Source organism: Lactuca serriola, chromosome 8 (genome assembly GCF_051521515.1).
Source record: "Lactuca serriola cultivar US96UC23 chromosome 8, Lser_US96UC23_V15, whole genome shotgun sequence".
NCBI classification, from domain to species: Eukaryota; Viridiplantae; Streptophyta; class Magnoliopsida; order Asterales; family Asteraceae; genus Lactuca; species Lactuca serriola.
In genome coordinates, this window is record NC_136415.1 from 223,331,660 (window position 1) to 223,353,982 (window position 22,323).

General features: G+C 38.4%; 1 long non-coding RNA gene across 9 annotated transcripts; it reads left to right on the top strand.

The window, feature by feature from the left end:
- The first annotated feature begins 3,100 nt into the window (after positions 1 to 3,100).
- LOC145068740 (uncharacterized) lies at positions 3,101 to 6,695 on the top strand. Of its 9 annotated transcripts, none has more exons than XR_013689094.1 (3): positions 3,101 to 3,502; positions 4,161 to 5,976; positions 6,356 to 6,695. It is a non-coding gene; the product is annotated as an uncharacterized LOC145068740 (long non-coding RNA). The 9 variants fall into 9 exon arrangements; XR_013689096.1 differs by having other exon boundaries at positions 4,753 to 5,976; XR_013689097.1 differs by having other exon boundaries at positions 4,765 to 5,976.
- Positions 6,696 to 22,323: the final 15,628 nt, after the last annotated feature.

Below are 22,323 nucleotides of genomic sequence, written 5' to 3' on the forward strand. Positions count from 1 at the left end.
GATATTAAATGAAATGAAAACCTTTTTGTAATAATTTTATGAATATGGGTTGATTTTGAAAAGTTTAAATTTATTGTAAATTTTCACGGTGTTACAACTTAGTTCTGAAATCTTCCTCGTAATTGGAATTTACAGTTCATGTTCCGAACGCTTCCGAGCTTCGGAACATCTCCGAATTTGTTTTTCAAATTCCTTTTTGTTCCGAGCTTCAGAATGCTTTAGAATCTACTGTTCATCGGGGTTTCATAATATTTTGTATCCTTTGTACACTAAGTCTCTTCCGATTGGTTACGAGCTCCGGAATGATTCAGAAGTTATTGTTCATTTATGTTTCTGAATTCTTTTGTCTTAATTTTTTTATTTATTGATGTTTTATCTTTTTTAGAAAATCAAAATTACAAAAACATTTTTCTTTGTTTCTGTTTTATCTTTTTCAGAAAATCAAAAATAACAAAAATATTTCTCTTACTTTTGGAAAGCTAATATTTTAGGTTAACATTCTTTATAATCATAATTCAGACCAATGGGGAATGTATAATTCTGAATCTTTGTAATAGCTAAGTGTCCCTAGAAGCATGTTGTTGCATGTTGTCCCAAGCCTCTAAGACTCTATGTTTGAAGCCTTAATGAAAATTTCATTCCGATCGTTTCTTCCCAATCAGGATATCCATTCACATAAGTCATTGAACTACCTTATTCTTCTCACAATGAGTGAAGAGTTGACTTCTTTGTCATTCATTCATATCAGATGCACACTTTCTTCTTCGGAACCACTCATCATTTTTCCCTTCAATTTCATGTTCATAAACGTAACCCTTAAGACTCTTAGAAATTACCACTGAGGTTTATGGTTACATAACATCTGTGTTTATGATCTTGAAAGCGTTATCACTATGATTTTGAGTGAGACCCAAAATTCCAAATCCCTTTCTAAATTAACGGTGAACAATTAAATGATCTAGATATTTTCACCAAGGAATTGGCAAATAAAACCTTTTTGGTTGGTACCATTTTAATTTGAAATCTCATTTTTCTTTTGAGTGACCTTAATGAAATGTTCTTGACCCAAGACATTTCTGCCCAATTCGATCCATTTTTTTGAGATTTCCATCATATCCAGTCACTTAAATAAAATCCAAAGCTTACTTGTTTTTATGGCTACACCGGTCAAACAAGTAGTTCTTTTAGATCTTCGGACGTATATTGAGTTTTGGAATCTGGTTAAAGCTTAGCCACCAATGAAGCCTATTAAAAGAATCCTTTCACAATTTCTTAATAGACTAGTGATCGTAATTCAATGGGATACCACACAAGCACTTCAGAGTCTCTCTTGACTCAGAAGGAAGAGATCGTTGTCCGGGATCCATCTAATTTTCATGTGAATTTTACTTGACATCACAGAATCCCTAAAATTTATTTATTTTATTTCTTTATCTTTGGCACACTCTTGAACAAAAATCCTTGTGATTTTTCGAAGTCCGGTTGAAATTCTGAATGGTTACTTTCATTTTTAGAGCATGTCATGCTCTTACAATTGGTGGATTGGCTAATAATTCTAAATATGTCAAAACCGAAATGACGGTTTCCTGGAGAAAAGATTTCATCTTAGGCGCGAATTTTGAATTTGCTGATATCACGCGTGTAAGTTACAACGGTTCCTGACACCATTGATGAGTTGTCACAATATTCTAGGCTAATTTTATGGGGTACGGGAACGTCAACTGACAATTTTTTCTCACTACTTATCACTTTCCATATAAAAAGGGGTATTCAAACGGTTTTCTCTCTCCGCGAACATTATTCTCGAATCTCTTAAGGCAAAAACCCCTAATTCTCTCTATTGTTCATCATCTTCTTCACCATAACAATGGTAGGTTCATCTGAGCATATCTCTTTTGCTGATCAATTGGCCTCTATAATCATGCTCAACATGAAGCACAATCAAAACGTGATTATTGATCTTGACTCCTCACAATCTGTATAAACTCGTAGGATGTGATTCACTTCAAGGTAGCATCACACAAAACCTCGATCACCAAGTCCCACTTCAGCAGACTATTAGGGTTTTCTTCATCTGAAGCTCTCGTCGATCCAAAATTGGTTTCCAACATTTCCCTAATCGAGATGTTTTATCAAATGGCATATACAAGTGACATCTCTCTACTGTCCCAATTTAGGAAACCCTTCCTTCCCTAATATGGAATGGGTTATTTACCTTGCTGTTTAAAAGCTTTTCGGAAAGGTTTGCAGGGTTAGATAGTGCGAGTAAATTGTTTTACACTATTCTTTATGGTTTATTTCATGGTGTACAACTCGACTATGGCTATGTTTTGTGGACTCAACTTATCCAAATCATTGTCTCCACCACTCACCACGCAGAGATTTCGTATGCTAAGTTTTGGCCAATTACGGTCAACCGTGCACTTGGCCATTTCAAGGTTCCACTAATGGGTGATTCAGTGATGGCAATGATTCCAACTCTCTAGACCTCCATGTTTATGATGTCAGATCCTGAGAACTTCTCCTTTGTTGGGACTATTCCATAGGAGATGTTGGTCAAGGTTCCACTTGAAAATGTTGTAGTGAATGAATATCTGAAACTATCTGAAACTACCATTGTCTGCTGTCCACCCAAAAATAGACGAGTTACGAAAGCTGATTGAAGAGGGTACTAAATTGAAGAGGGGAGGAAAGAGAAAAGCGAAGGTTGGTCCTTCTAAAGTTGTCAAAGCTCCCAGGAATACCAGAAAGCACGTTAAGAAACCAAGATCTCCATCTCCAAGTGTTCAAGAAGATTCGGATTCAATACTACAAACAAAATGTCATTTAGTGGCATATGTTTTTAATGACATATATTTAATGTGCCACTATATCATGTTTTTAGTAGCATATTCTATGTGTCACTATAGAAATTAATGGATTTTATGTCATTAATATTTATACTTATTAGTGGCTTAATATATTAATATATCATTAAAAGTTCTATTTTATTGAAAGTATTATACAATATGATTATTATAAAAAAATTAAGAGTAAATTCCAAATTTACCCTTTCCTTTATTTTTACACTTTTACACCTTCCCACTCTTAAACAATCAGTTCAACCAGCTATTCAGCTAACGCCATCGCCCCTGTTCCACCGTCACTATCGTCATGTTGCATAGGTGTCGTCGCCACTTGCTTCACCTCCGTCGCCGCATGCATCCACCGTCGATGTCGCATTCGTCCACCGTCGCTAGTCTTGACTTAATTTGATAACATGGATGATAATTAAGCTCTTCCAGCTCTTATACACTGAGTTGAGTTTTCATCTTCTTCTCCTAGCTTCAAATTCTCCCAACACACACACGTAACACTCGGATCTACGATCTACTGATCCGGTAATTTCTGCCAAGTTCACATTCATTATCACATGTAGTTCCAACTTCAACATAATAGTTGTGAAAGGAAGTAGCTACAACCCTAACGATTTCAAATCAATTCTCACCTGAGGCAAACACAGGTAAATTTAAATCTAAAGAACTTATGCCATAAATCCTTCTTAACGTTTGCATACATTTTCTGCAATTGATTCTTTGTCACAGTGCATACCCTAAATTCAAAGATTTATTTCATATCTGTTCTGATTTAGGTTAGATTCTTTCATGTATCTATTTATTTATAGATATAGAATCATAGATGCAGTCATGAAGATCAGGAATCATATTAAATCGATGTTTTTGTTCTAATTGTGATCTGTTTGGGGTGCGATATCTGAATTGAATATATATGATATATCCTTGGTCCTTTTCCACGAATTTATATCATTGATCTTCAAGTGTATTTATGTTTAAGTTTAGAATCTTAGTATTACCTATTGATCATACGTGTTATGGTGAATATCATCTTTTTGAATAGCCTGGGAATCAGAGATCGGTCTTTTAGTATTACCAGTTGTTATCAAACGAACACTAGTGGAATGATAATTAGCATATTAAGAATTCATAATTTGGATAAATGGGACTCTTTAATGAAGTTTTTGTATACTGATGGTTAAATTGTTTCATAGATAGTACTTTATATCCTTCAAAAACTAGCTATATTTAGACTCGATGTCAAAGACTTGATAGAGGGAGGAATATCCTACTGCCTACTCACAATTTCATGGCCTTTCTGCACAGGAGTTTCCTTCACTAAATGATAGGACGGACTGGAGCTTTCTCCTGTATATTATCTCACATGATTTAAGGAGTAGATTTAGTCTTCAACTCCCAACCATCCTTACTCGTATGTTGATTTATGTCTAGTGTTAAAGATACGTGATCTATTTTAAATATTAAATTCTCAAGATCCAGTCTTTATAAATACCATGAATCATGATAATTGATTATCTCATGAAGAATGGTGAATCTTTTTTTGGATTATGGTATTATAATGCTAGCATGTGGCATGATCGCATCAGTCTTTTTGCAGACCCAATCCATTGCCTGTTGGCTTAATTCAAATTCTGGGACAAAAAGAGTTGTAGGGGTATTTTGGAATATATTTTTTTTAAACATTTTTTAGTTGTTTTAACTCTTTTAGTATATATAGGGGGTTAAGTAGAAGTAATTGTAATTTAGTTTTTACGCTTTTGTTTCTAATCAAGCTTGGTGAACAAGCGATTTTCCCAGAACCATTCCTTCCCTTGTTCACTGTTTCCGTTTCTGCTCTGCTCTTTTTCTGTTCCAATCTTACCAGAGTCCAATTCTGATTAAACTTTGGTGTACTAAGTTGTATTCACAGGTTACAACTTATATTGCTATGGCAACATGATTTGCTAGAAGACAACCAAAAAGCAGTATGTCTACCAGGAATAGATAATACTACAAAATTATGTCTCCAACTTAGACATTGAAGTTACTAATGAAGATATATGGGTAACAAAACTATCAACTATCACAAATTTGTTTTTATACATTTTCATTAAGTTAACAATTGATTTGGGGCCCACCTAAGAACTATTTTTTTTTTTTTTTTTTTTTTTTTTTTTTTGTGATTGGAGAGCTAAATAGATATGGAATTCATTATGAGAAAATTAGTCATCTAAATGTAAGTGTAACTAAAGAGTCTCAAATTATTTGATAAAAAACATATTCTTTTAATTCTTTTTGTTGTTTTCTTTAGGGAACAGATGAAGTGACGTTTGCTAGAAGAAACATATATGTTTGCATACATAGTGCCTATGCTTCTTGGATTACAAATATCTTTGTTTACATGATAAATATGGAAATAAGACAGATTTATGTATTTCTGTATTCCTGATCACTCCATCTATGTTCTTTATCTTAACAATTTTCCTCTTTTACACTCATTTGGAGTAGAAATATTACATGGTAGGAAGAGATAAGAGTCGTAGATACCTTCAACTTAATAAGTTTACTTATTCAACTCTAAAACTTCTTATTTCTCTAATAAATATTTTAAGTTATATATCATGTGTTATGTCAGAGATTAAGTGGAATGACAATGGATTGGCAAGGCACTCTAATACGCCCTAGTTCATAACAGTTAAGCGAATCTTGTGGTTGGAAATTTCTGTTGATACCTTCCTAAATGTAAGATTTAAGGATTAAATAAAGCCTGATTTTTTAGATCAAAATATATATAAATGGGCACTTGAATGACATGTTTTCTTTGGATTTTAATTTAACTTTGTTGGTAGTATTTTGGGACCTAAAGGAAATTCACTAAAACTTGTAGAGGCTACGATAGGGTGTCGTGTGTATATAAGAGGAAAAGGGTCAATCATAGATCATGATAAGGTTCTTTCATGTGATTATTATACTTTTTTTAATATTTGTTCATAATATAAAGGAAGAGAAACAGAGGGGAAGATCGGGTTATGAGCATTTAAATGAGCCACTTCACATTTTGATTGAGGCTGATTTACCACCATATGTTATTGATCTAAGGCTAAGGAAAGCTCAGGAAGTTTAGGAGTTGCTATAACCCATGGTATTATTCTTATTAATAATAAATTCTCTCTTTCTTTTCATTATTCAAGTCAAACTTGTTTTTCTACAGTTTTGACACACTTTCTTTCTACTTCGATGTATTTATTGATGTTCATATCATCTTTTGAAACTAAAAGTAGGTTTTTGAGCTCAAAATTAACACATATGGATCATTTCTTCTACTTTGACTTTTAAAGTTAAATGGGCTATGTTTCAACTTCAAAATGAATATTTTATCATGTTACCTTTTCTTCTATTGCTACAATCTTTATTAAATTCATCTATATATACACTCTTGAAAAGTTAAAGATGTCATTAAAATATTGGATTTGAAAAACAGTTGACTTTATCTAAAAAGTCAAACGTTTTCCTGTTTGCAGGATGAATCAGCAGACTTTATCAAAAGAGAACAATTAAGAGAGCTAGACATGTAGAAATTTGAATTGCAAATCAGATAGTACTAGACCAAGTGGAAATATGTCACCATTCAATGCAAGTGGCATGGTAGGAAGAGACAAAGAGTCATAAATATTAAAAGTTAGCATGAAGTTGGAGAAGAAATTCAAGTAAAAAAGTTTCAAATTCTTTTTGCTACTTTTGTTAGTTTTTTTTAATATTTACTTTGTTCCATATTTAGACTTATTTGACATTTATTTAAACTTTGTATCTAAAGAATAAAATACCAGTGATGAAAATCAATGTAATTTTTGTTATTTTCCACACACGTATAATGTAATTAGCTTTTTTATTTTACATTATACTAAAAAATATGCCGTTATAATTAGTATGCATTAAAAAATCGGATAAGTACTTACTAACACAAAATATGTGCCACAAAATATTTTTCTTGTATTGTGGCAAACAAAAAAGCGCCACTGAAAGTAGCATAAATTCTAGAATAACATGGGTAATTAACGACACAAAATTTTTGCCACAAAATACTTTCGTTTGTTATGGAAAATAAAAAAGTGCCACTAAACACTTACAAAGCTGCAGCGACAAATCCAAAAAGTGTCACTAAAGAGTTTTAGTGGGAGCGTTTCTAGTGGCATTTTTTATTTGTTTCGCTGATTCTTTAAGAGACCTTTAGTGACAATTATTTTTGTATTTAGTGGCACTTTTTGTGTGCCACTAAATGACGTTTTCTTTGTAGTGCAAGAACAGTTATAGAAGTCCGAAACGAGGATACAATTCACCATGAGGAAGAGGATACTACAGCAACTTCGGAACCCACTCCCACAGAATCTATTCCGAAGGTATCTTCTCCACCTCCTTCATCTATTCCTGTTTCGGATGTCTTTCATACATTCTCTCCACCATCTTCACCAATCATTAATTCCATTCCGATATCATCCATCCCTCCACTATGACCAAATATTTCTGTTGGAATTTCACTTCCTCATATCTCTATTCCTTTAACCTCCACAATCTTTACTGATTCCACCCCTCCAACCACTTCCTCTATTTCTACTCCACCAGAAGTCCCAATTGTCAAGTCCTTTCCAGAGGCGACTAGGGCTTTAGAAATTAATGTCAACGTATCTAATACGGGGGAAAATGTCCATACCGATGAGACTTCAAAGCCGGATACATCCATTGTTGCTCCCACAATCGATTTTTATGATATTATGTATGGAGACAATCCAGGATCCTTAACAGATTTCGTTTGTATCCCCTTCACTATCAATGTTAATAATGATGATGATGATGCCCCGATGACGAAAGGGCAGTTCAAGCAACTTAATGAGAAATTGGATTCTCTCTTAGAGTCTTCCAAATCTTCATCTTCACCCAACTAGGAGTATTTGTTGACAACCTACCGGGCCACATTGGAGATGTTAACAATAGAAAATGCCAAAGTCCTTGAAGATTCTTCTAAGGATACTAATGCTTTAGAGAAGACTATTTTAGAAACGACCGCAAAATTCGAAAAACTATCTCAAGAGGTGAAAGAGTTTATGGCTGAGTTCAGATCATCGTCTGAATCCAACACCGAAGCCGTGAATAAAATTATTATGGGGTTTCATGATTCTCTGCATGCTGAGAAGGACACACTTTCTGTTGTTTGTTCAGCAATAAAGGTTGACAATGTTGAACTAAACGCCTATGTTCTCTCAAAGATAGAAAAGTTGCAGGAGGACTTGGCCGCAAAAAACAAGATTATGGATTAGCTGGCAGAAAAGACTCAGAATGCCAAGGTCCTTTCGGTGAAGCTGCAATATACAAACAAGCGTGTTGATGATTTGGAATCTAGGAAAACAGTTGATAAAAGTCGTGTTTATGAAATAAATCAGTGCCTACAACGGCTTGTGGAGACTCATGACTCCTTGCTCACAGTCTCAGTTTAACAACTTTTGGACAAGCTTCAACTAGTATTTGCAATGCTACATCTAATTGAAGGTGTTTCGGGTAGTGCTGCTCTTCCAAAACAAGGGGGAGACAAAGAAGACAAAGAAGAACGCCAGACAAAAAAAAACGACTGATGGACATGACTAAAAACCGAATATTGGTGATCAGAAGGGTAATGGAGCTTCTACATCAAATAAAGGCAAATAGAAACTTGTTGATGATGAAGAAGAAGAAGAAGAAGATCTTTCTGAATCTGAGAAGCTTGTGCGAAAGAAGAGAGACAAAGAACTTGATTATCTTTTAAAAAGTCTGAAGGAGTTAGAAGCACAAGAAGTTGAGGCTAAAATTGCAAAGATTACTCTTGAAACTCAGAAGTCACTCTTTCCACCATGGTCATTTAATAGAATTCAAAAGAAGCCATTGATGATCCGAGTGTCTATTGGCTTGAGCCTACGGTATCTTTTGATATGAATAACGAAGCGGAATCTCAACTTGATTTTCCCATTACTCCCAGGGTTTTTCTGTTTCGGTGTTTTGAAGTGACAGAAAAGGCTTTGATTTCTGACAAAGCGGTTAATTATAAACTCTTTAATTTGTACTTGAAGTATGCTAAGCCTCAATATTAGAATTGGAGCTTGAAGAGGATTATTGGTTTGAAGGTTGGCGCTGCTATGCCAACTGAAGATTTTGTGAACATAAAGTTCAAGGGATTCGGGGAGTTGATAAAGTTTTGGATGAATTCACTTTGGCAGACTTGCCCTTTATGAATCCATACGACTGGATCTCTTTTCTCAACATTGTCCTGAAAGATGAAAAGAAATACGCGCTTATTGTTGCCCATCTGGAAAGAATGCTTCTGCTACATTCTTGAGATTGCGAAGATGCATGTAGAGATAGCGTTGGTTTTGCATAAAAGCCCCACTGTGAAACCCGAAGAGGAGCCTAAGGATGTTCAGAAGCTAAAGCTGGGAGTTATTCAGAAAAAAACATTGGAGCGTTGTGTATAACTGAAAGGTTGGTGATACAGTTCAGAGGATTATGTTCTTTTTGAGAGACACACATCTCCACTCAACCACCACTCTGAACACTATTCTCTTAATGGTTGAAACATGTAAAGCGAACTCTGTGGAGAATTTGAAATGCTTCTCGGATATGATCAAATGGTTTCTCAGTGTCCGAAACGTACTTTTTAATTTGATGCCCAAACTTTTCAACTCACAGAGAAGACAACATTAAACACTCTCCTTCGGAATTTGATACAAAAGGGGAGATTGTTGGGTTTAATAGTATTGTGTCAAATTTATGCTTATTATAGTTTTTTTTATTCCAGTTTGGGCCTGTCCATTCTTGGCTTAGCTTTTTAGTTTAGGCTATATATAGTGCATGCATGTAACATTAGGGTCAATGACATAGAACCCTAAGTTCCGTTTGTACGCTCTTACAGTGAATTTCTTGAGAACTCTTCTAGATCTATTATAATCAAAGCATTCGACACTCTTTTGATATTCATTGTTCTTATCATTTAATTTACTTTCTTTATTACAGAATCAATCGATCTTAATTATTGTTCCCACAATATGACCAACATTGAACCTATAATTGGCGCTATCTCTCAACTTGAGGTTTAAATACTATTGGAGATAACTGACATTGCCTTACCTCTTTACAGATCTAGTATAGTTAGTGCGCCTCCCAAGTATTATGAATTTCATTTAACTGTGGAAGGTGACATGCTGATTAGTGATAAAACATTGATCAATTTGGATAAGCTAATAGTTAATAGGAAGAAATGGTAGACGATGATGCTGCCAATGAGAAGGGTCTAAGCATAGCGAAATTCAGTCCATGAAGGACAACCGAGTTTGAAATTGGTTGATCTGAAGCCTAGTCTTATGGCAGTGGGTTATAATTAGATCTTTAATATGAAGACTAATATGGATACCAATGTACACACATTAAAGGCTATAATGGTGGAAATGGGCTTCTCTCAGACTTAAGAAATTGATTTTGAGGAAACATTCTCACAAGTAGTCGTGGAAAGATCTATTTGGCAATTTGTTGCCATTTTTAATGCCCAGTTCCGAATCGATACATAATTTGAGGCTGTGGCTAGGGTTAGGGCCTTTGAAAATGTAAGATCTAGGCCTATTTGTGTGTGAGTGATGTATTTGAAGTGATTCGGGTGTTCGGTTCTTGTTTTGGAGCCTAGCAGTATTTCGGTAAAGTGTCAGTTTACAATTTTGTGGAAATTAGATTTTTGTTCAGAAGTTCTTAAGTATGGTATGAGTTGATAGAATTTTAGGGCTTCTCGTTACCTTTCCGTGGATATAAGGATCATCGAAAACGGTCTTATAACGAAGAAGTTATGGCCTTCGGAAGTTTGGTGGTTTTCAGGTTTAGCTGGGTACGCAAGGCGTACACAAAGCGTATGCGGGGCGTACTAGTGAAGAAAGCAGTACATGGGGCTTACCTTGGCGTACACTGGGTGTACTGACCAAGAAGGTCGCGGGTGCTCTTCGGTGTACGCTGGGCATACTCCAGTCAGTCCCAAACCCTATTTTAGGGTCATGGACCCTATTTAAGCTCCTTATTTCATAACCTAACCCAAATATATTCATCCTCCATCTCTCTAAACCCTAGAAATCGACCCTTAGCCACCATTTGAGTGATTTTATAGCGTCAAAGTGATTTATGTGTGTTTTGGGGCTTGAGGAGGAAGAAGGAACTTCTTGAAGAGTCATTACTTGAATTGGAGGAGAGACGGCCCGAGTGGCTGTTTAGATTGAGGTTATATAAGTGGGAATTCAGGAAACTTCCAACCGCTGTTTGGCATCTCCTTTATTATGCATAGTAGACTTGTGATTGAGTCGAGGTTGAGGGCTTCAAAATTTGAAGTTTGTCCCTAACATATGTCGGGATGCAATTGGAAGCAAGTTTCGGCGTAGGATGCATGGAGTTGTGATGATTAGAGTGTAGTAAGGCCATAGTTGGTTGATGTGTTGTAAGACTACGATGAGATTGTAACATTCACTAATTCAAGGTAAACTACTGTTAGAGATGGTTGAGGGTGAGGGGGAAACAGTTCATTCCTTGGGCACGCCGGTCAGGATTGTCGAGGAGTATTTCTATGTTTTGGGTCGAGGACCGTTGGGGTCCGGGGAAGAGTCGGGCCTATATAGATTTAGATGAGTAGGACCCATGGGCGAGGCCCGTGTGGTTATGGTAGTTTAGGTGGGTCCTGGTAGAGATCGTTGGGTCAAGGTTTTGGATTTTGAGTTGCAGGATCGAGTGTGTGGTGGTTGTTTGGCATAAATGGGTTTATAGGCTGGGTAGCCTTGTTGTTTGGACATTTGGGAACCTGGTGGTTGGACCAGGTGTGAGACTAGTAGTCTCAGAGATGGTTTAGGAACATTTATATTAGTCAAGTAAGGGGTCGTTGGGAATCAGAAGGTTTTGGTGTGAAATGCAAGTGTAGATTTGTAGATCCCGGGTTATGAGTTTAGTATTGTATTGGTTTTTGGGTAAGATATCTAGTCGGATATCATGATTATTTTGTGCAGGATTTTTGTTTCAATGGAATAAGAATTGGGTTATCTATATGCCTAAGGCATCAATTGTAGGGTTCAAGGATAATGAATGGGTTTGGTTTTGATGATAGATCAAGCCATTGTGTTGTGTCTTGGGATGGTTCTATCTGTGAGAAGGCCACAACATGTTTGGAATCAGGAAATGGTAAGTCGTTGGAGACCAAGTATGATATGAGACTACAGTTGGTCAGGTAGCATTCTTTTAGCAGTGGATTTGGTGTCGAGATGGTTTGGGCAATTATCTCCAGATAAGGTTTCTCTTGGGAGTCGTTTCGGTCGACTATGTATGTGTGTCTTTTGACTCAGCAACCGAGCAGGAACCTGGTGTCTCAGATAGTTGGCAGACAAGTTGGTACCAGGGGGTCTCGTCTGCTGTTAGTAAGCGGCTAGGAAGCAGTGTGATGTTTCGGGTAGTATCAGTGTTTTGTGAGTCGTATGTATGGAGTAGCTTGTTGTTCGGGAAATGCTAAGTCACTTGCAGTTTGGATTAAATAATCTAAAAGTAAGTGATTTGACCCTGTTACGCAGCTCTTTTTTGAGTCTAACTGTTGCATGGATGAATCATCTACTTGACGGATTATCTGAGCCTTCTGTCAAGCATAAGTATCTTGCAGCTGTTTATATCAGTGACTTTGTTTCCACTGGTCGCATCAAGATGATCAGGCTTGGAAGTGTTTTGTTTAGTCTGTTATTCGATAAGGAATTAGCACGGTAATGGTTTAGCGGGGGCGGTTTGTCGGGGAGTCAAACCAATGTAGGTTTTAGGTTTCGAAATGGTAGATGTGGTCTTCTGCAAGGGACTAAGGATTCATTTATCTTTAGGTTTGGAGAGTTCCGTTAGAGTTGGTTTCGGTTGCCTTAGGAAGGTTGTGGTATTCTTGGTATTGTCGTCGTGTTGTTCAGGTTGTCTGGCATGCCCGGGATGTTAACGAATGATTTCGAGGACGAAATCGAATTTAAGTGGGGGAGAATTGTAACTCCCTTTTCTGAATCGATTCATAATTCGAGGTTGTGGCCAACATTAGGGCCTTTGCAAAGGTAACATTTAGGCCCATTTGGGTGCGACTGATGTATTTGAAGTGATCCGGGTGTTCGGTTCGTGTTTTGGGGCATAGGGGTATTTCGGTAAAATGTCAGTTCAGAATTTTGTGGAAATTAGATTTTTGTTCGGAAGGTCTTAAGGATGGATGAGTTGATAGAAGTGTAGGGCTTCTCGTAACCTTTCCGTGGATATAAAGATCGTCGGAAACAGGCTTATAACAAAGAAGTTATGGCCTTCAAAAGTTTTGTGGTTTTTAGATTTAGTCGGGTACGTGGGGAGTACACAAAGCGTACGCGGGGTGTACTAGTGAAGAAAGCAGTACATGGGGCGTACCTTGGCCTACGTTGGGCGTACTGACCAGGATGGTCACGACTGCTCTTCGATGTACGTTGGGCGTACCATATGTACGTTGGGCATACTCTAATCAGACCCAATGTCACACCCCGAAACCGATGGCGGAAACGTTCCGGGGCGGAGGTGACGTCATGTGTAGTACCACAACATTTGTATAGCAAGCATAGTAAACACAACCAAACATTGAATAAAATCATGAAAAATGTTTACATCGGTTTGAAACATGTTTTAAATACATCTAAAGTATGAAAAATATAGAAAAACATGACTCTTATTGCTCCGGCTTCTCTAATCCAAGAAGTACCTGTCTACTGATTTCCTTAGAATACAAGCAGTTTTGAAAGTATATCATCATAAAGCTGGTGAGTTCATAAGCATTTAGTTTTGGTGAAAAAATGTTTCTTGAATCCTTTTGAAATGTGTTCCTCAAGAAAATCCTATATTTTCTTATGAAAAGTGTGCTTGAAAACCCCATTCATTCCATGACTTTCGGGTTCGTACAGAACATGTACAATCCAATGAGTTGTGGAATGAATATGAATATCCATTGGTTGTAAAACACTCCGTTTTGAATAGCCGGTTTATCCCGGGAAAATCCTATATCTTCCCTGAAGGTTGAAGGTTGATTATCCGTTTTAAACTGATGTTCGCAAGTATCTACCATACTCGTGTATATAAAAGCAGTTTTCTTTTAAAAACCCTGGTTACACCTAGAGAAGTATATTAGTCTTAAAATTAAAAAAAATCATGATGAACTAAGTCCTGAAGATGTTATTATTAATACCCTCCAGTAATCTATCGGTCATTACTTTGAGGTTAGTTTATTTGATTCATTATTAAAAAAGTAAATATCTGCTACCTAGGTTTTGAGTTTCATGACCAAAACTGACTGAATATATAGCCCGCAACGGCCTGTATCCTTAATGACTTTGTCACCCGCAGACCTGCCGGTCCGACTGTAGCAAGCAATGAGGTGCGAGATTTTCAGTCTCATATAGATCTATACCCAACATCCACGCTCTCCCTACAAAAGATTCTAGTAACGAGTGCTAGTCCTCCACTCTGTTTACTGTGGTGAGTGTTACCAAGGACGTGTCTCAAACATAGCCTAACAAATTTCCAAGTAATAACACCAAAAATCATGTTTATGATTTGCATGAATCCTTTATAAAATAATACGTTTTACTATATGATTCACAAGTTCATTGTTCTAGTTTTGAAAACTGTGTCTACGAGTTGATTTCTTAATCGTTTGGTAAAACTAATTTTCGTGTCAAAAGCATGTTGAAATATGATTATCTTAAACAGAATAATATATTTTGAGCATAAGTTTCCTTGTACTTTTGCTTGTACCCCCCCCCCCCCTGAAAACATGAAAAACTTGGAAAAAGAAACGTAGGGGTATGGACTCACAGTTGTTGCGTGGAGTTGTTGAATGAAATGAAGATTCCCGAGTTGTTGCGCGTGACACTTAACGAAATCCTATTATCAAATAAATACGTATATGTATCTAAATTAGCGATTTCAATAAATAAAGTGTTGGAAACACTTGAATTTGGTTGAGGAATGTTACCGAGACTTGCTTGAATCGAAGGAATGAGTTTACGGCCTTAGAACACGAGTTTACGGTTTCCGAAGATGAGTTTACGGCCTTAGAACACGAGTTTACGGTTTCTGCAGTTTGCCGAGTTTACGGACGTAAACTCAAGAACTGAGTTTACGGTTTTTGAAGGTTGGACCGTAAACTCGGAAAATGGGGTTTGGATGTTGATTTCGACGAGCTGAGTGATTCCAGACGTTCCAAAGGGCTCCAAATGGTGTTTTTCGACGTTTCCCGGAGTTAAAACACGATTTTGAGAGTTTACGGCTCGAGATTTTTAGAGAGAGGAGGAGAGAATGCGACCAGAAAACGTCCCAATAAATTCGGAGGCATCGTATTTATAGGGTGAAAATGGGGTCCACTCGTTACTAACCGTAAACAGGTTTACGGTCGTAAACGAGTTTATGGTCGTAAACTAGTTTACGGTCGTAATCCCATTTTAGACCAAAAATGTGGTTTTCTCGAGATTTTCTAGTTTCCGCGCGATTTTTGGTTTCTGACTCGTAAATAATTTAATTAAATATAACTAGATTATTTTATTAAACCAAATTTTGAAGGAAAAAATAATGAATTCGAAACTTTATTAATGGAAATCGCGTGGCAGAAACGGACAAAGATTCGGGTTGTCACATCATCCCCTCGTTAGAGGGAATTTCATCCCGAAATTCGAACATGGAATACAAATCATGGATTAGGAAAGAGTTGCGGATACTTCTGTCTCATCTGATCTTCGTGCTCCCAAGTGAATCCAAGTTCCTGTTTATCATTCTAGCTGACCTTCACTATCGGGATGCGACTTATTTCGTTTGCTTGACTTCTCGATCCGTGAGTTCAGGTGATTCTCACACAAAGTGTAGAATCTCGTTTAACTTGTGGTTTTCGTGGGGAAATCGCAGGTGTCTCATCGGACGGACACTCATTTTGGTTCGACACGAGGAAGAAGGGATGGACTTTGCTGAGTTCTCAGGGTAACTGGCGTTTGTATGCTTACGGGACCGATCCTAACAAGGATCTTGGACGGTCCAACTTGTCTTGATTTTTTTTATCTCTCATCGGCATAGTCCCTTTTATACGATCTTCTCAGTCGTCTTTTGGATGATTTCAGGACTCGTGAAAGTGCTGTCGGGGACTTGACTCTTGACTAGTTGTGCGTCACCCACCTCAGCCCAGCACATATGGGATCTGTACTTACGGCCATAGAGAGCTTCAAAGAGAGATGAATTTTTGAGGTTCGCATTTAATTCGCCATTATGAGTGACGAGAGTTTTGTGATTCAACGATTTTAAGACAAAAGGGTTTAGTATGACATAGACTCGGTCAGACTAAACAGGACGACATTGTAGAATCGCACGTTAAGTTCGTCCGGAAAGATCGTTTCGTTATCACATGGATTCCTCTGGGTGAATGTCTCTGGTGTTTGTTGTGTTTGATTCGAAATTAACAGGTACTACTAACACGAGGGTTCTGATGTCTTGAATCTATGAACTTTCATGAAATGGTTCTTACTAGATTTCCTATGATCGTTTGGTGTACCCAAGTCGTGTATAATTACAACTGACCCTAGCATATTCACTAAGTTGTCATAATTTGTTCATTAGGGATTTTAAACCTTATAAAGATTTCGTGATTTAATCCGGATGAGAAAGTAATCACACTTAGGAACAATTATCGGGGTTTTTGAAAACGTACCAAAATATAGCGGGGTCCTTCGATGCTTCATCATTCTCTGAGGTCAGATTCCTCCTGTTTCCTCAATGTTCCTCTCTATGGGGCAGTATCTTTTGAAATGTCCTACACTTCCACAGAGGAAACAGGTTGGGCTTGCCCCAACTTTGGTAGTCGGAGTGATCAACTTGGTTAGGGTCCTACAATTGCGGGCGGTGTATCCCTTCCTGTTGCATCTGGTGCAATGCAACACTTGGCAGACTCCATGATGATGGTAGTTGCATTTGCTGCAGTGTGGGAGGTTTCCACCGTATCGTATGGTTGGTGTTGGAACAATAAGGCTGACTGGGGTACTGACTGTCCCAATTCGTTCCCTCTCAGTAGATCTTTGGGTTGAACAACTCCCTTTTAACTTTCATTTTAGGATGTTAGGTTGGAGATCAGGTGTGTCCTTTCTAGTAGGCACTTCTTGTTGAGATTGGTTAGCACCAAGATTCGGATTTCCATTCGCACTTCCACCCACATTTGTGTTGTTAGCGTTAAGAACAACTAGGGCGACTGCTACAGCTGCTGTGACAGTAGCTTGGAACGTAGCTGAGTCCATCTGGAGGATTGGTGTCGTATTAGTGGGTTGGTTACGTTTCTTCAGAGGCATGTCAAGAAAAGAAGATTGTGAGCAACAACGGTTGCCCCTGGATATATCCTAAATGTTTATCTATGCGTTGAGATTTCCCGTTTTGGTATTGGACTCTCAGTGATTCGACCCACATCCCCATGATGTGGTCTTAGCTATGATAGAAAAGATTTGAACACACAAAGTTCACATATAATAAGTTTACGAACTCCTAGTTGCTCAGCTCATCGGACTGGCTGAGTAACTCTCACATTATTGTCAGCTCTTGACGATATGGAGATTTGGCTATAAGGGTAGTTCCGAGGATCAAGTCGATACAGGATTCAACTTGGCACTCGGAATAAATCCCTGGAATGTCTTTGGGGAAGACATCGGGAAGGTTGCAGACTTCGAAGATGCTCTCAAGACCTTTAACTTCTTGTGTCTTATTGTCAACATGAGCCAGGAATGCATAGCATTCCTTCCGCGGATGCTCCTAGGCTTGACGCAGGAAAGGATACGAAGGTTCGAAAAATCTTATCACTGAGACTAGTGAGGATTTCGTTGAAGGGACGAATCGCTTCCTCGAAGCAAAGGAAATCAGCACTATTTGAGGCTTAACCATTTTGTGCCGATTAGGATATCGAAGTTGATACAAAATTAATGGGGAAATAAATAATCGTTTAAGTACATCTTATGATTCACGTTTTTAGGACAAAATAGTGATGGGACCTTGATAAAGTTGCTTACTTTTCATGCTATCAATCTAAGGTACACTTTTGACAATGAAAATCTTTAACTGCAATATGATAGTTACCACCATTGTCAATTTCAAGATTACATAGAGTTTGAAAATTTTGAACTAGGGGTAGGTCTACCACATACCAATAGAGGAACAATTTAACCACATAAAGAACTAGCAAATCGGTACTTGCAAGGCAAGGATGTCTACAGAGAAAGGAGCTACTTGGAACATAAATAGGAAAGCTATTCTTTAAACCAAAAGGAAAGACAAGTAGAATATTTCCTACTGGCGACGGGCTCTTCTCGGGCGGAACCTTAGGTTAGTCCACTGGTGCTCTATTTCAAGTAGGCGACTCTCTTATACTGATTGGCGTGCTCGGAGCTCTATGACTTCAGCCCGAGTTGCAGCTAGTTCTCGCTGCTAGGCTTCGTTGTCTCTTAAAATCCTCCCATAAGCAACCTCGAGACTGTAAATACGGTTTGTGTTGGCATCCGAGTCTTCTTCGAGTTCCACAATTCGTTGAATGGCCGCCACGTTCATCTCGACATTGCGGGCCACCCAACGGACTATGATTGGAAGAGCTCTATCTACGGAGCCTCCTCCGTCCACATTGTAGAAGAGGTGATCCCCATTATACGGTCGGGGTTGGCATGTTCGTGACTCCACCTATACAGGCTTCCGACCCACATGGGCGTTGGGCCTTTAAGTACAAGCTGAGGGTTGGGATTTGGTGTCGGGGCCACTGGGGGTAAGTTCTCGACTTCTGGTTCCGAGTCAGTCTCTTCAGGAAATGGTTCGGCAATGCCATCATCAAAAGTGATTTCGTGGTTTCCTTCTGGCTCTGGTTCGATCCATCCATCATCTCCTTGGTTAGAAAAGTACGGGTCGCCAGGAAGATGAAATCCAGCCATGCTATCTACGCGAGGCGAGGGTAAAGGAATAGTTAATAGGCATCAAATCTATAATACTTCTAATGTATTATAGTTACATGATTGATTCTCCTGGGTAAAACTCTGGTTCGGTCGTTATAGCACTCTAAAATACTCCTACCGTATTTTAATCCTTATGTTCGGTTCTAGAACTCTTCTGGTATCTAGGTAAGTTTTAGGCTTGTTGCAACGCCATAGTTACTCCCAAGAACATGTTGGTCATGTCTTGAATGAATATAGTTGATCAGGCTATATTGACCCTAGACATGATTACATAATTGCCCAGGTTTAACCGTAGTGTCCAACATCCAAATACTTTTGTTTTGTTCTACTTACAGCACGGATTCTGATACTCGGGTATACTTATATACTTTTATAAAAATACTTGTATTTTCGAAAGTATACTTTTTAGTTTAGAGCACTTAGGCCCCTTAATATTTATAGTTGTATACCATGTAAGGTTTGGTATACTTAGTTCGCTATAAACAAGGGCTATGATATCAATCTGTAACACCCCAAAACTGATGGCGGAAACGTTCCGGGGCGGAGGTGACTTCATGTGTAGTACCACAACATTTGTATAGCAAGCATAGTAAACACAACCAAACATTGAATACAATCATGAAAAATGTTTACATCGGTTTGAAACTTGTTTTAAATACATCTAAAGTATGAAAAATATAGAAAAACATGACTCTTATTGCTCCGGCTTCTCTAATCCAAGAAGTACCTGTCTATTGATTTCCTGAGAATACAAGCAGTTTTGAAAGTATATCAGCATAAAGCTAGTGAGTTCATAAGCATTTAGTTTAGGTGGAAAAATGTTTCTTGAATCCTTTTGAAAAGTGTTCCTCAAGAAAATCCTATATTTTCTTATGAAAAGCGTGCTTGAAAACCCCATTCATTCCATGACTTCCGGGTTCGTGCAGAACATGTACAATCCAATGAGTCGTGGAACGAATATGAATATCCATTGGTTGTAAAACAATCCATTTTGAATAGCCGGTTTATCCCGGGAAAATCCTATATCTTCCCTGAAGGTTGAAGGTTGATTATCCGTTTTAAACTAATGTTTGCAAGTATCTACCATACTCGTGTATATAAAAGCAGTTTTCTTTTAAAAACCCTGGTTACACCCAGAGAAGTATATTAGTCTTAAAACTAAATAAAAGAAACGATGATGAACTAAGTCCTGAAAATGTTATTATTAATACCCTCCAGTAATCTATCAGTCATTACTTTGAGGTTAGTTCACTTGATTCATTATTACAAAAGTAAATATCTGCTACCTAGGTTTTGAGTTTCATGACCATAACTGACTGGATATAGCCCACAACGGCCTGTATCCTTAATGACTTTGTCACCCGTAGACCTGCCGGTCCAACTGTAGCTAGCAGTGAGGTGCGGGATTGTCAGTCTCGTATAGATCTAGTACTAGCATGCTGTTCTATTATAGCTCAAAACAAATATCATGTATGGTATTTTGGGGTTACTTACTGGTTGCGGCTGATCGTACCTCCATGTCCTCCTTTACTCATTTTGAAAACCATTTTAAATTTTCTTTTTAAAACTCTCCTTGATTTGAGACTGGATTCACACGAATGTTCCTCCAATTCACTCAAACCAAGGCTCTGATACCAACTTGTAACACTCTAAAAATTTCAACCAATTTAAACTTTTCAAAAACAACCCAGTTTGATAAAGTTATTACAAAAAGGTTTTCAATACAATTATTATCAGAGTCTCCCCAGAACCACATCATAAAACATAATCATGAGGAGCGGTACGATCACGCCTTTGCCTTGCCATAGTCTCCTGAAGAACCTGAAAAACATTAAACCACAACTGTAAGCCCGAAAGCTTAGTGAGATACCCCCAAAATACCAACCACATACAAACATAACCATATCATATAACCGATACATAACAGCCATGCACTTCGGGTCTACTGTGTGACTGGTCCGCCGCACCGGCCAACAGTCCACCTGGTCCACCCTCCGAGTCTAGCCATATACATCGAGTCTACAGTGTGATTGGTCCACCCGCACCGGGCCTTCAATCCACCTGGCCCACTCTCTGAGTCTACAGTATGACTGGTCCGCCCGCACTGGGCCTTCAGTCGGCCTGGTCCACTCTCCGAGCCTCGACACGTCTAGTCCGCCCTCTTGGGGCCTGCAGCCTATCCGGACCGCTCGCTAGGCCTTCGGGATAACTGGTCCACCTTGGGTATGTTGGCCTACAGCACAAAGCAGGACCCGCCTCAACCCAACCACAGTCCAACAACCATGTGCACATAAACATTCAATCATATATGAATTCACATTCAATCAAGCCGATCTAGCAGATCACATAACATAACATCATCCTAACCAGGATACCGACCTAACCGGTCACTAGCATAGCATTATCCTATATAACAGGATACCGACCTTAACCAGGTCTCTAACATATACCATCCTAACTACCAGGATGCAAACATACCAAACCAACAACATAACAATGATACCCGGATTACAATCCGATAAAGGGCCGACCTTGGTGCCTTAGACCTTGTTGATATAGTGAGGATAACTCACCTGCAACTGCTGACTGAAGAGATAAGACCAAGCTGCTCCGACCACTGACACGATCTCCACCACTAGCCAAACACCAAAACACTGAACTCAAAACAAATGCCAACAATTACCAAAATGCCCCTGGAAGTCAACCGGTCAACCCTTGGTCAAAGTCAAAGTCAAAGTCAAAGTCAACCTCCTGACTGACTCTACTCGCCGAGTCAACCCGATGACTCGTCGAGTCCCCATGCTCAGAATTTCCCAATTCGCGAATCAACTCGCCAAGTCACCCCGAGACTCGCCGAGTCCCGCAACTCTGGGTCCCCTCGCACTCAACTCACTGAGTCCTCCCTTGACTCACCGATTCATGGCTTAACCAGAAGAAGGTTAGGACCTCTCGAACAGACTCGCCGAGTCCAAGAATAGACTCGCCGAGTCCAAGGCTATCTTCAACCAACTGGCCGAGTTGTTCTTCCAACTCGTCGAGTTCCTGCCCATCTTCAAGCAACTCGTCGAGTACATCCTTGTGACTCACCGATTACCCCTAGATCTTAACCCATACAAAAGCTTTGCAGGCCATGCAGATGATCCAAACCATAGATCTACCCTTCTACAACCCATCCATCACGTAAAGTGGCAAACTTTACGTGAATCCAAAGAGATCTAAGCATATAACACTCTAGGGTTAGGGTTTGGGACAAGATGGCTTCACCAATCACTCAAGAATAGGGACTTTAATGCACTCTAGACCTTCTCTATTCCAAATCTGAGGTAGCAACCTCAGATCTAACATCCAAACTCAAAATACCATAAGCTATTCTTTCCAAATACTTCAAAATGATGAATCTAGAAGAATAACAGCCCAAGCAACTAAATAATACCTCAAAAGAAATCTCCAACAGAAAATAA